Raw genomic sequence first — 14,960 nt, 5'->3', positions numbered from 1 at the left:
GGGAAGATCCCCTGGAGGAGGGCATGGCAACCCACTCCAGTATTCTTGCCTGGAGAATCCCCAAGGACAGAGGAACTTTGGCATTGAGCTAAGATTTGTCCTCTAATCTCCCAGGCTTCTGGTTCTAGGGAATTCAGCATAGCATTTGGGCAGGGTAGGTGGTCCTTTCTCCCCTCTGATGGGGTAACATGGGCCGCCTGGAGCAGAGATCACACTCAGATCACAGCAGCTCGGAGGGGCCAGGCTGGGGCTCACTCTCCTGGTCTCTATGCTTCTCCAAGCCACTTGTGCCCGCCCTCCGAGCCCTTGGGGCCTGGCTTCCTGGGCAGCTGCATGGAACCCTGCACTTACAAGGGCCCCGCAACTGGTCTGATGCTCTGCTGTCGCCGTCTTTAATTCTTTAACGAGGGCCAGGCCTTTTCATTTCCCACTGGGCCCCGCAGAGGACGTGGCTGATCCTGGCAGCGTCACCACACTTAATCAAGGGCTTTGGAGCAAGACGGCCCGAGGTCTTGCCCCCTAATTCACCCACTCTGTGACCCAGAGCACTGGCTTTCACCTCTCCGTGCCCCCTTTTCCTCATTTGAAGAACAGGGATGACCTCATAGCGCTGCCACAAAGATGTGCGCCGTGTCGTCAGCACACAGCAGAGACCTGTGAACGTAGATATTATTTGCTAGACGAAGTACTGACCACATGTCCTGGCACAAAGCCCTCCCTCCGTGAGGAGCCGCTGTACTCGTGGGAAAGACAGCGACGGCCGCCCGCAGACCAGCCCTGTTGACGGCAGCTCCTCTTCCCACGCTGTTTGCCTAGCATCCTCTGATGGGCAGAGGGAAGCCGCCGCGAGCTCCCAGAGGAGGGCCTCGGCTGGGCAGTGCACACGTGTGTCTTCCTCCTCCTCCCCCCTCCCCTCCCCACCACTGACCCCATGAAGGATGCCAGCTCTGCCTCCCTCCCAACACAAACACTATTTGTCCCCAACCTGGACCCAAGCGGTTCTTCTTTGCAACAGGCCTTTGGGGAGGGGAACAGTGTGGGCGGCAGCGTGGGCTTGTCCCTGCTGCAATCCGGAGGTACATCCTGTTCTGGCGTTGCCATGGCACAGACAAACATCTGCCACAACAGACGGCTGGGGCTGGCGGCTGGCAGCGAGGCTGCGGATGGGTGAGGGCCGGGACGTCCCCCCCTACCCCCACCCCGACACACATGCATGCACAGACTCACATCCACGTGCAGACACACGCACGCATGCACGCACGCACGCATGCAAGTTGGCTTTCCAAGACAGGCAGATTGCCCATAGAGAAGGGTTCCCAATTCTCTTCCTGGAGAGCAGCCCTGGCAGGGACTGGGTTGTCCCGAATTCTCATCCTGGTCCAGCCCACAGCCAGCCTCCTGGGTCGCGGTCTGCCCCTGAAATGGAATTCACTTTCCTGGCTGTTACTGCTTTTCCTGATTCAAAAGTAAAACCCGGTCGGTTGTAACACAGTCACATGATGTAGCCGACTGACAAGAGCTGCCCTCGTGGTGTAGGAGCACGTACCTCTCATTAAACAGACACAGGCAGGGACTTCCCTGGTGGTCCAGTGGCTAAGGCTCTGCACTCCCAATGCAGGGGGCCCGGGTTTGATCCCTGGTCAGGGAACTGGATGCCACATGCCGCAAGGAAGAGTTTGCATGCTGAAACTAGAAGATCCTGCAGGTAGCAACGCAGATCCTGCGTGCCACAACTAAGACCTGGCACAGCCAAATAAATAAAATAGAAATACTTAAAAAAAAAAATACCCCGGGCAGAAAGTCCATGGAGCAGCACCTGACCCATAGTACACACTGTCTGTTAAATAAAACAATTTGTTAGCATGATCTGATTCCATCTTGCCATGCAGGTGTCAGAACACATTTTCTAGAGGGGGAGACTGAGGCCTAGAGGTGCCCAGTGGGATCTGAACCCAAGTTATGCCAACCCTAGTGCGCCAAGCCCAGATGCCTCCAGCCTCTCAAACCCCAACCGTTTCCTGCTTCCTGAACACCTTACAGGGTCCCTTCCATCCCTCTGATCACAGGCCCCAGCCCTGACCTCATTTCTGCTGGAGGCCCCAGGGGTCCAGCCAAGGTCACAGACTTGGCCCTAGACTCCCTGCAGCCACCCCAGGTCTAAGGCCTTTGGGGATTCATTTCACAGGTTTGCGCTGTGTCCCCACATTCTCAGGGTGTTGGTACTCACTGCCTCTCCCCAAGGCCTAGACATTGGTGGCATCACACCCCTTTCCTCTGCCCCCTGCCATGGGGGCTCAGTTGAGACCATAATGTTATTAATAACAGTGACATTTCTTGAGCCATACTGGACAAGGTGGACTTTGTTATCACTATTTTTCAGATGAGACTCAGAAGGTAAATGACTTTGGGGCCAGGTGGCCCAACCAGAAGGTAGACAATTCCAGAGTCAACTCCAGGAAGCCATCCCCAGCAGCATATCCTCCCGCCCCAATTCTAGAAGAAATGGCTGTTCTGTCCCAGCACCCCATGGGCACACTCAAGACCAGGATCCTGGAACTTCCCTGGCCATCCAGTGGCTAAGACATCATGCTCCCAATGCAGGGGGCCCAGTTTGATCCCTGGTCAGGGAATTGGAGGAGGAAATGGCAATCCACTCCAGTATTCTTGCCAGGATAATCCCATGGACAGAGGAACCTGGCGCGCTATAGTCCATGGGGTTGCAGAATTGGACACAACTGAGCGACTGAGCACGCACGCAGGAACTAGATCCCACATGCCACCACTAAAGACCCTGCATGCCACAGTGCAGCTAAAATAAATAAAAATAAATATTAAAAGAAACCATGAACCCCCTGAGGACAGAGGCTGGCTCAAGTTTATTGTGGTCCACCCTGTCCCTGACAGAGTAGGTGCTCAATAAACATTTGTTGAATGAATAAACAAATGAGTGAATGGTGAAACCGTTCTCTTTTCCCCACTTGGGCCAGGAGAAGTTTGGGAGAATTAGGCCTGAGTTTGATTCATTCCTCTGCCACTTCCTGGCTGTGTGACCTTGACCAGTTACCTAACCTCTCTGACCTTGTTTCCTTCTGGGGGAGAGTCGGAGATGGCCTACCATGACTACACACATTAATAGTAGGTGCTCAGTAAACAGCCCTGTAGAGAGACAATTCAGGCCCAATGTCAAGCTCCAACACAAACTAGCTGTGTGACCTTGGACAAATCACTTTCCTTCTCTGGGCTTCATTTTCCAGATACATTCCTTGGGGGTAATAACAGCACCCGTAGCTCCGTGGTGGTGAGAGTGAAGGGACACAGTGAGCTTCCTAAGTAAGTGATGCTTTGGAGGGCTTGTGTGATGGAGAGTGAGCTCTTCGGGGCAGGGACGGCTCCTAACTCTCCCACCCACCCTCTGGCCCCACTCAGTGCCAGGCACACAGGGGGTCCTCACACGCTCAAAGGAATGGAATCTTGTTTCAGCTCTGTGTGCTGCAGCCCCAGAGAGCCAGCGCCGGCTCCTGAGCACCCTCCCCTCCCAGGCCAACTCTCCTGTGTTTCCATCTCATTTCCGATGAGCTGGAGTCGGAGCACCAGCTCTGCCCCCGCTTCGTGCTGAGCCTGGTGAGGCAGGGTGGTGGCTGCTCCTCCGGGGTGCACCTCCCGGTGGGCGCTGGGAAGGAGGGCAAGACGAAGCCCCTCCAGAGTCAGCCCTGCTTTCCCAGGGGCCCAAGCTCCTCAGGCAGGAAAGTGTGGGGCTTCAAGCCCAGAACCCCTACTCCTGGCTGTGTGACCGTGGACAGGTCACCCACCTCTCTGAGCCTCCCTTCCTGTACAGTGCGGCCGCTGATGACGCTGGCAGCCCCCTGGGGTTCCTGGGAGGCAGGTGAAGTGTGGGGCACACAGTTGGCACCGCATAGATGCACTGGGCACAGCTGTCTCTCATTTTATAGTGCAGCTCTTGTCTTCCACAGATGGAGAAGCTGAGACCCAGAGAGGGCCAGTGTCTTGTCCAAGGTCACAGAGCCTTTATCTTGCTGGTTCCAATGGCTTTAGCCATTCTCCCTGCACAACCCCAAATACCAGCAGGGCTGGGCCTCTGGGTGGACAGACAGGGGGTCTCCTGGGCTGAGTCCACGGGGAGAGGGTGGAGTGGAGCAGAGCGTCAACAGGAATAGCCTCCCTTGTTGAGGAAGGGCCTTAGTCGTTGTCTCAATAAATCCTGGAAAAGCTATGAAAGCAGTATTATTGTCGTCCTCATGTTACAGATGAGGAAACTGAGGCTCAGCAAGGTGAAGTTAATTACTTGCTCCAATCACACAGTGGTGGGAAGAAGGGTCTTGGCCGCAGCCCCAGATCTGCTTGTTGAATAAAGGAGGAGACAGTGGACAATGGAGGACCACTGAGTTATGGGTTGGGGCGTTCGGTCGCCGCCCCACCCCCCACCCCCCGCCGCCCCGAGCCTGGGATGAGGTGGGGGTGGTGGACACCACGTCAGCAGCATCTAGGGGTGGGGTATTGTTAGTAGCTCCCACAGTATGGAAAAGGGAAACCCTGTCATCCTTATCGGCCACTCCTGAATCAAGAAGCCTCCCAAGGGTGGCAAATGAACGTCGGGCAGTCTTGTGCAGCCTCAGGGGCGGGGCGGGGTGGGGCGTTACCTCCTGCGGCCCCGCCCACGGGGTACGGCCAGTGCAGCGCCGCCCAGCCCCAAGCAGACGCCCAGCCCGCCTCCTCCCCCGGTTACCCCGCACCCGGACCCACTGGGTCAGTCGTGTACAGTCTGGAGCAGAGAGCACTTTCAGTGCGCCTCCTGGACTCCTGGCATCCAGGTGCACCGTCTCCAGGCAGCCCACCAGGATACACCAGGAGCCGTCTCGGTCTCCCCACACGAGGACCCACTAGTTTCAAGGTCCGAAAAGGAGGAAGGCAGAACCCTCCACTCGAAAAGGTGAGCACCTTTGGGGGTGTCCCTTCCCTCCGTCGGACCTGCAGGCTGTTTGGACAGTTAATCCTCGGGGGCATCTGGGCACCTGCGTTCTCAGTACCGCTACCGATTTGTCAATAACTTCAGGTCCTCTCTGACCCTCAGTTTCCGTTTCTCTGCCACCATAGCTTGGAGCCAGGCCTTCCACCTCTAAAACTCAAAGACGAGACTTCATTTTGTGAAAGGCTCTACCTGTAGGATTGTAACAGTGCCTGGTCCTTGCAAACCTCTTTCCCCTTATTGAATTCTCACAGTGACCCTCCCAGAAAGTGTTGTTACCCATTTTATTGATATGAAAACGAGGTTGTGGAGCTTTCCTACTGGTCTAGTGGTTAAGACTCTGCACTTCCACTGCAGAGGTCATGAGTTTGATCCATGGTGGAGGAACTAGATCCAACATGCCACTCGGCATGCACTCCCCCCCCCCCCAAAAAAAAAAGAGGGTCATGAGTGGATGGATGTTGTTGATGTTCAGTCACTCAGTCCTGTCCGACTCTTTGCGACCCCATGGACTGCAGCACACCAGGCTTCCCTGTCCTTCACCATCTCCTGGAGTTTGCTCAAACTCTTGTCCATTGAATCGGTGATGCCATCCAACCATCTCATTCTCTGTTGTCCCCTTCTCCTCCTGCCTTCAATCTTTCCCAGCATCAGGGTCTTTTCTAATGAGTCAGTTCTTTGCATTATGTGGCCAAAGCATTGGAGCTTCAGCATCAGTCCTTCCAATGAACATTCAGGGATGATTTCCTTTAGGATTGAGTGGGTGGATGAGAATTGCACAAATGGGGTCCAGAAACCCTCCACCCCTGAGGCCTGACTTCAAAGCCCCATGCTCATCCCACTGAAACACTTCCTCCTCAGATCATCCGCTTGAACCCCACAAGGGCTGGCTTCCCAGAGGAAAGGTCAAGGGGTCCTTGCTCCTGTCTCTGGTCAGCACCCTCAGGTCCCTGCGACCACCTTTCTGCCTTATCCCCGGGGAACATCCTTGGGAGGAGGGACCGCAGATGTGGACGTTGTGTCACTGGCCCAGCCTGTCACTGTCACTCACAGCTGCCACAGCGGAGGAGGGCCCCTCACAGAAGTCTAAGGGGGATCCTCGGTTTGGGAATCAGAGTGAGGTGAAGAAGTGGGGGTTGGGTGGGGAGCTGGAGGTGAAATGTGTTCTGGGCAGAGGGGGGTTCTGGTGTAGAGGCCCAGCGATGGGGGCCAGCACTGTGGCTTCTACAGACTCTCTGCAGTCAAGATAGCAAGTAGAGGCTAGAGCAGCAGCCCCCAACCTTTTTGGCACCAGGGACCGATTTTGTGGAAGACAGTGTTTCCACAGACCGGAATGGGGAGATGATTTTGGGGTGATTCAAGTGCATTGTGTTTATTGTGCACCTTATTTCTATTATTAGTACATCTCTCCTACCTCAGATCATTAGGCATTAGGTCCCCGAGGTTGGGGACCCCTGGGCTAGAGTGATGAGCCAGGTGCAGACTCTGCAGGGCCTTGTACAGCACTGTCCGGGGTCTGGACTTGATCCTGAGGGCGCTGAGGAGCTGAGGAGGTTGCAGACTCTGGAAGGGCATGATTGGCTTTCCCTTCTGAATCCCATTGCTCAGTATGGTTGTCCCCAGCCCCATTGTCATGGACTGGATAGTTCTGCCCCTCCCCCAAAGTCATGTGGAAGCCAAGTACCCACGTATGGGACCTGCGAGGGTGATAAAGAGCAAATCTGGTCACAAGGCTATGAGGCTCTGAAGCTTCCCCGGTGGCTCAGTGGTAAAGAATCCGGGAGAGAGGTAAAGAATGCAGGAGACCTGGGTTCGATCCCTGGGTCGGGAAGATCCCCTGGAGAAGGAGATGGCAACCCACTCGAGTATTCTTGCCTGGGAAACCCCACGGACAGATGGGTCTGGCAGGCTACAGTCCACGGGGTTGCGAAAGAGTTGGACATGGCTTAGCGACTAAACAACAGCAAGGGTGAACCCCTAACTGTTTAGGGCTGGTGCCCTTATAAGAACAGGAAGAGACACAGCGCTTTCTATCATGTGTGGATATTGTTTATAAGCCAGGAAAACAGGTTGAACCAGGAACTGAATTGGCTGGCACCTTAAATTTAGACTCCCCAGCTTTTGGAACTCTAAGACAAAAAATTTCTTTCCTTTTTTTTTTTTTTCTTTTGGCTGTACCGTGCAGCATCATAATTTCCCCAGCCAGGGATTGAACCCGTGCCCCCTGCATTGAAAATGTGGAGTCTTAACCACTGACCCATCAGGGAAGTCCAATAAACTTATTTTGTTTAAGTCTCCCAGTGTGATATTTTTTTATGACTGTATTAGTCAGCCCAAGATGACTAATACATACATGGTTCACTGAAGTAAAAATTCAGTTCCTAAAAAAAAAAAAATTCAGTTCGCTGGGACTTCCCTTGTGGTCCAGTGGCTATGACTCCGAGCTCCCAATACAGGAGACCCAGGTTCCATCCCTGGTCAGGGAATTAGATCCCACATGCTGCATCCAAGAGTTCGAATGCCAAAACTAAAGATCCTGCCTGTCGCAACTAAGACCTGGAGCAGCCAAATAATGAGTATTTTTTTAGTAATTCAGTTCCTCATTGCACTAGCCACATTTCAGGTGCTCAGTGCCTACAATGGTCACCATATTGGACAGTACAGATAAAGAATATTTTCATCAGTGCAGGAAGTTCTGTGGACAGTGCTATACTGGACAGATCACTCAAGGTTCTGGGTGGAAAATGTTGGCAGAGGAGGAGACCAGTGAAGATGGGGTATCAGGAATCCAGTGAGAGGTGCCGGTGGCCAGCACCTCCCATGCTGCTTTAAACACAGCAGGTGCTCAATAAAAGGCCGCTGAATGGACGAATGGGCTGGATTTGAGTGAGGTCTTGGGAATGAAGATGAGAGGATGATCTCGGGAGGCCGGCAGGAGGCTGAACTGATAAGAGTGAGGTGACTGGTTCAGGAGCCAAGGATGGCACCTCGAGCAGCTGAGGCATCTCAGCTGGTTCAGGAGCCAAGGATGGCATCTCGGGCAGCTGAGGGGACGGTGGGGCTGTCGCCTAAGGTGGGGACCTGGGACGGAGGCAGGTGGGGGCTGGGGACAAGGATGAGCTTGTGTCTGGGTGCTGGTGCAGTGGCCACGTGGAGATGTCCGGGAGGCCGTTGGATTTTGGTGTCCGGAGGCCGGCAGTGAGGTGTGGGCCAGGCAGCGGTTTGGCAAGAGATGCCCTGCCCCCACCCCGGGAGAGGATGCGGGTAAAGTAGAAGGGGCTAGTGGCGGGGTGGGGGGGGTAGGGGGGTGGTGGAGTGGCAGGTTGCGGGGGTGGGGGGGTTCCTGGGAGATGACGTAGCCAGAGCAGCAGCAAGGCCGGGGCGAGCAGTGCCCGAAGTGCCAGGATCACTAGGCGCCTGTCAACCAGGACCAGCCAGGCCTGTGTGCAGCCAGGTTTCTGGTGACTTTGGAAAGAGATGATTCAGGGTGGGGGAGGGAGAGAGAGAGAGAGAGAAGAGGACAGTGACAGCTGGCCCCGCCAACTGGAATTGAAGAAATGGCTGCAAGTCTCGAGAAGCTTGTTGGTGAAAGAGTGAAGATTGTTATTGAAGGCGATGCTGGGTGGAGGAAGGGATTTTTTTCTTGGAGATGGGAAAAACCCAAGCATGGTCACAGGTCACAGGGAAACAGGGTGGGGTGTGTTAAAGACTAGGGGGGAAGAACAGGTGCAGTTAGTTCAGTGAGGTCCAGTAAGTGGGGTTTGAACCTTGCTTGACTATCTACACGCGATCCAGTAGCTGACCTCAACATTCCAGCCAGGTAGCTGTGTCTTATGTATCCCCACTTCAGAGATGAAGAAACTGAGGTCAGACGCATTCAGCAATCTGCCCCCGTCACTCTGGTCACCTTCTCCTAATTCTGCAGAGGCTCCGTCTAGGCCATCGGGGCTTGGTCTTGAATCCGGCCCCTCCGGCTCTGACCCCAGGGTGTGTTCCAGACTCTTCCTCTTTTGGAGCTCAACAAACCATAAAGTGATAAAGGAGCACCACGATTCCCAAGTGGGAATCATTTAGTCAGAGAGAAAGAACAAGAGATGCCATTCATTTAGTGCTGATATTTCCAGACTTACAACACATGTATGTTGCCGGCACCGCGTTCCCAAGTACAGTGTCCCGTGGGTCTGAAAGTGAAAGTAGCTCAGTTGTGCCTGACTATTTGCAATCCTGTAGACTATACAGTCCATGGAATTCTCCAGGCCAGAATACTGGAGTGGGTAGCCTTTCCTTTCTCCAGGGGATCTTCCCAACCCAGGGATCGAACCACATTGCAGGTGGATTCTTTACCAGCTGAGCCACAAAGGAAGCCCTGCTTTCACTGGGACTGCCCCATTTTAATCCTGAGGACCATTCACTATGCTCATGTTTTGTGCCGTACACTTTGCTAAGCCTTTAAATGCGATCTCGTTATACCACACAGCACCCATGAGAGGTAGACTCCTTTCAGCGTGTGTGCATGTGTGCTCAGTCGTGTCAGAATCTTTGAGACCCCACGAACTGGAGCCCGCCAGGCTCCTCTGTCCATGGGGATTCTCCAGGCAAGAATACTGAAGCAGGTTGCTATGCCCTCCTCCAGGGAATCTCCCGACCCAGGGATCAAACCCACGTCTCCTGCATTGGCAGGCGGATTCTTTACCACTGAGCCACCAAGGAAGCCCATGTAGACCCTCTTACTCTGCCGTTTTTAAGGAGAGACAAGGGAGGCACAGAGAGACAAAGCAACCTGCCCGAGGCCACGCAGCACGTCTTTGGCAGAGACGGAAATCAAAATGAGGTCCGTTTGCTGCCAAAACCTGTGTTCATGTGCCAAACTGCTTCATCTCTGTTCAGATTATAGCAGGAAGGCTTCTTCTTTTTCTCTCTCACCTCTGGTTTGCTGACTGAGGCAGAGGAAGAGTTGGCATCCAGCTCTCTTTTAGGCTCTCATTCTCTTCTCCCTTAGGGATGGAATTCTCCCAGGCTCTGGGGGTAGGACTCAGTTTTATCTGCAGGGAGACTGCATCAGCCTGGCTGGACAAACCCGTGTTTGCAGCCACTAAAAGCTTTTTGAGATCTGGAAGCCGTAGGGAAGTAGGGACAGATGGAGCCATAGATTTCTTCCAGAAATGGTCTCATTTTCTTTGCAATCTCTGATAATTACTGTGTTGGAGGTGGGGGTAGGGGGAGAGGTCAGGAAAATGGCTGGTCATTTTCCACTGGACTGGTGGAGGGGGAGGGAGTAAGGGATAACCGTCTGTTGGTAATTAACAGGAGAAGGCATCTCTGTGGCCCTTCCAGCCCTGGATACTGGAGAGAACCCGCGGTATCTTAATCAGGGTAGGTGACAGAGAAGACTGGAGAAGTGGATGAGAGCTGACCCCTGACATTGAGCTGGGCCGTCCATTTCTTGGGATCAAACCCTATAGCTGGCTGCTAACCCTCTGTTTGGAAAGGTAGCCTGGTTAAGAGGGTGTTTCAGCCACCCAGGTACTGAGAAGTTGAAGTGCTCGGCTTCAGTTTTCTGGGGGTGTTGAGGAGAAACCTAGCAGGGTGGATTTGTCAATGGAGAGCTATCCTCCTTCCTACTTCATTCAGGCCCACATCGGGGCACCCTGAACCTCAGTTTTCTACCTATGTGACAGTCCCACGCCCACCCGCAGAAATAGCCATTGCTCAAAGTGAGATAATGTCCTCCCAGTTCCTCTCTGTTTATCTGTGCTGAAGCCAACTCAGCCTGTCTTAATGTAGAAGGACACATAGGTTGTTTACAATTTCTTACTATTGTAAACAATGCTGTGATGAATAACTCTGTGCCTAAATCATTTGTAGCACCTGCCATCTTTCCTTAGACCTGATTCTCAGAAATGGCAGCCTACCTCCAAGGGGGGACCCCTAGCCATTCGCACCACCTGATAGTCACAGGTGTTGACTTTCACACCTTTTCACACTTTTCACAACTTTATGTTGTCTTCCATACTGAATTATGCTGACCTGAGTGGACAGTGTGACTTTCTTTTTCACATTTTTATTTAATCTATTTGGCTGCACTGGGTCTTAGTTGCAGCACGTGGGGTCTTAGTTTTGGCTTGTGAGATCTAGTTCCCTGACCAGGAATCAAACTGAGACCCCCTGCATTGGGAGGGAGGAGTCTTAGCCACTGGACCACCAGGGAAGTCCCTACAGCGTGTGACTTTCAAGGCTAAGTTATAAAAAGCACTGCAGCCTATGCCTTGGCTTCTTGAATCCCTCAGTCTGGGAAAGCCAACCGCCATGTCTTGAGGGCACTCAATCAGACCTGAGGAGGAACTGAGGCCTCCCACCAATAGCCCCCCCTATTTGTCAGCCATGCACATGGACCAATTTGGAAATGAAAGCGGGGTCTCAGGCAAGCCTTCCGCTGACTGCAGCCCTGGCTTTCACCCAACTTCAGACTCTTGAGAAGCCCTGAGTCAGAACCATGTAGCGGAGGCTTCTTCTAGATCTCCAGCCCACCAGACATGATAAATGATATTTCTGTTTTAAGCCAATGTGTTTTGGGTGATCTGTTTCACAGCCATAGGTAAATAATATGCTGAACCAAAGACCAGAGCATTCTTTAGATGCATGATGGAGAGTGCCATTGTTTTTCTTTCCTTTTTATATTGCCAGATTGTTAGCACTGACTTTGACATGTAATTGACCTATGATTGAAAGTGGCCTCTTGATAGGAGTTCCCATTAGCTCTGGAGATGTGAAGTATATTGGAAAGCACTGTATGTGACCAAAGATTCCCAGGTGGCGCTAGTGGTAAAGAACCTACCTGCCAATGCAGGAGACTCAGGAGACGCTGGTTTGATCCCTGGGTCAGGAAAATCCACTGGAGGAGGAAGTGGCAACCCGCTCTAGTATTCTTGCCTGGAGAATCCCCTTGGACAAAGGAGCCTGGCTGGCCGAAGTCTACGGAGTCACAAAGAGTCAGACAGGACTGAAATGCCTGAACACGCATACACACATGTATGTGACCAACAGCCCTTCCCAGGCTGCTCTCAGATGCAGATTGGTTTTTGATTTGTGGCCTTGAGCCCTTCTAGGGAAAGATGTTCACAACTTGCTTCTATGCCCAGCTAAACCTTCCAATAACCTGAGTCGCACAGCAGAGAAAGCCCAGTCTGTTGTCAGTTAATTGCTCCTTGCTTTTTCTGGATTCTCAAAAGCTTTTGAAAGTGTCAAAGATAAAAACATCTGGGTCGTGAGGACTATTTCACCAGAGGCCATACAACTCGAATGAGGGTTATCATGAGGAAGGCGGCTTCCATTTCTCTGCCTCATGTGCTCCCACGTGAAGTACAGACCTGGGGAACCTGCCTGAGCACTTGGAGAAATACCAAAGGCTCCATTCATTCAATCATTAATATGCTCAGTAAATATTTATTTAGCATCTCAGACACTGTTGAGACGATTCAGAGGAGTGTAAGTCATGGTTTTTGTGCTTGAAGTGATTCACAGAGGCAGCAAATGGTGTAAAAAGTCCATAGTTGTAACAGTTTGTACTGGGTTCAAATCCCAGCTAACCTATCTAACAAACTGTGACCCTGGACTGGTTTCTGCCCTTCTCCAAGCTTCAGTTGCCTGTTCTAAAAGGAAAAGATGATAGTAGTATCTGTTTGCAATGGTTTGAGGTTTACATGAGATATGCCTGTGAAACAATTAGTTCTGGACCTAGAACCTGGCAAGAACAAGTACTGAGTTTCTTATGGTTGGTAGTAAAAGGTCCCACAGAGCCTCGAATGAGCTCACATCAGGAAATACGATAGACTCATATACATATATTTTTAATTTTATTGAAGTATAGTTGATTTACAATGTTGTGTTAATTTCTGCAGTATAGTAAAGCGATTTGGTTATACATCTATATATAATATATATTCTTTTTCATATTCTTTTCCATTATGGCTTATCACAGGACACTGAATATAGTTCCGTGCGCTCTACAGTAGGACCTTGTTGTTCATCCATCCTATATATAATAGTTTGCATCTCCTAATCCCAAACTCTTTATTCATCCCTCCCCCTGCCCCGAGGCAACCACAAATCTGTTCCCTGGGTCTGTGAGTCTGTTTCTAACGAGTACTGACTTTGTTACTGTTGGAAATACAGCAATACAGTGCCTCGAACGAGCCCACATCGCAAAACAAGACAGATTCCTATTTGAATCCCGACTGTGTGACTGCACACACATGCCTGCAGCAGTCAGAGCCTCCATTCTTGATCTGTAGACTAGGTACGTCTAATCAATGCACCTTCCCGGCTTATTGTGCAGGTTAAATAAGACCGTGTCTGCCTGTGGACACTCAGCACACAGACCTGTAATATACAGTAGCTATTTCTGTGAGGGAAGATGATCAGAAAAGCAAATTATTGCAATGCAGTTTTATAATCGCTGTAACCAGGTCTTTCCCATGGCTTTTGAGGGCTGGGCGTGGAATTCTGAGGAACCATCCTGCAGTCTATTTGTGTAGCTAGGAGCTGACAGAGCAAGTCCTCACTTGATTATGGGGCTGGGACTCTAGCTCCAGAGGCAGGACCCTGGGTGGCGGGCAGATGGTCCTGGAACTTCCAGGAATGATGGAGCTGTTACGAGAGTTTGTCAGACCAGGGTCCACGATTCTGCTCACCATCAGCTAGCTAAGTGAAATTAATCAATGCAGTCACGTCTTCGAGCCTCCGCGTCTTCATCCGTGAAGCGGTGTTGATGACGCCAGTTGGCACTGAGTGCCAGCTACGTGCCGACCTTGTTTTCAGGGTTTATGTGCATTCACTCACTTAGTCGTCATAACAGCCCTGTGAAGCAGCTGCTAGTGTCCCATTCCCATTTTACAGATGGGGAAGGCGTGGCACAGGGAGCTTAGATCTTTCACTAGAAAATGGCCTGGCCAGGATTTAAACCCAGGCAATCTGAGTCCTCAGACAGTGTTCTTTTAACTCTGTGTGCGCGCGTGTGTGCTCAGTTGCTAAGTTCTGTCCAGCTCTTTGTGACCCCATTGACTGTAGCCCGCCAGGTTCCTCCGTCTATGGGATTTCCCAGGCAAGAATACTGGAGTGGGTTGCCACTCCCTTCTCCAGGGGATCTTCCCCACCCAGGGATTGAACCTGCATCTCTGCATTGGCAGGCACATTCTTTACCACTGCACTACCTGGGAAGCCCTTTTAACTCTGCAGCTTTATTATTATTATTTTTTAATAATATGGAATATAACATCCATATTCCAGCTACTTCTCACCACACTACCGGGCTTCCCTGTTAGTTCAGCTGGTAAAGAATCCACCTGCAATGCAGGAGACCCTGGTTTGATTCCTGGGTCAGGAAGATCCTCTGGAGAAGGGATAGGCTGCCCACCCCAGTATTCTTGGGCTTCCCTGGTGGCTCAGATGGTAAAGAATCTGCCTGCACTGCGGGAGACCTGGGTTGGGAAGATCCCCTGGAGAAGGGAAAGGCTACCCACTCCAGTATTCTGGCCTGGAGAATCTGTGGGGTCTTGAAGAGTCAGACACGACTGAGCGACTTTCATTTCCTGGGGTTTAGGGAAGGATAAAATGAGGCAGACCATGAGGACAGCTGTGGCATAGTATGTAAAGCAGGTTGCTGAATGCTTTTTTTTTTTTTTTTTTGCTGTTTTATTACACCTTCTACAAGGAAAGTATTTTTTCCTTGATCCATATTTTAGAAAGGTCCTGCATTCCTCCATTGCTGGCTATGAGATACACAGAAGAGGTGACTAGGACACAGAGGGGACTGGTGAACACTTGAGGGTCCCCCAGTGAAATGGTACCGTCCCTGGGTTGGGAAGATCTGCTGGAGAAGGGAATAGCTACCCACTCCCGCATTATTGCCTGGAGAATTCCATAGGCAGAGAAGCCTGGCAGGCTACCGTCCATGGGGTCACAGAGAGTCGGACATGAC

General features: G+C 51.8%; 1 non-coding gene across 1 annotated transcript; it reads left to right on the top strand.

The window, feature by feature from the left end:
- The first annotated feature begins 1,575 nt into the window (after positions 1-1,575).
- TRNAG-CCC (transfer RNA glycine (anticodon CCC)) lies at positions 1,576-1,648 on the top strand. The gene has a single exon. It is a non-coding gene; the product is annotated as a tRNA-Gly (tRNA).
- The last annotated feature ends 13,312 nt before the right edge of the window (positions 1,649-14,960 follow it).

Source organism: Dama dama, chromosome 5, assembly GCF_033118175.1.
Source record: "Dama dama isolate Ldn47 chromosome 5, ASM3311817v1, whole genome shotgun sequence".
In the NCBI taxonomy this organism is placed as follows: domain Eukaryota; kingdom Metazoa; phylum Chordata; class Mammalia; order Artiodactyla; family Cervidae; genus Dama; species Dama dama.
The sequence above is the reverse complement of the archived record's forward strand: the minus strand, read 5'-3'. Positions and strand labels throughout refer to the sequence as shown.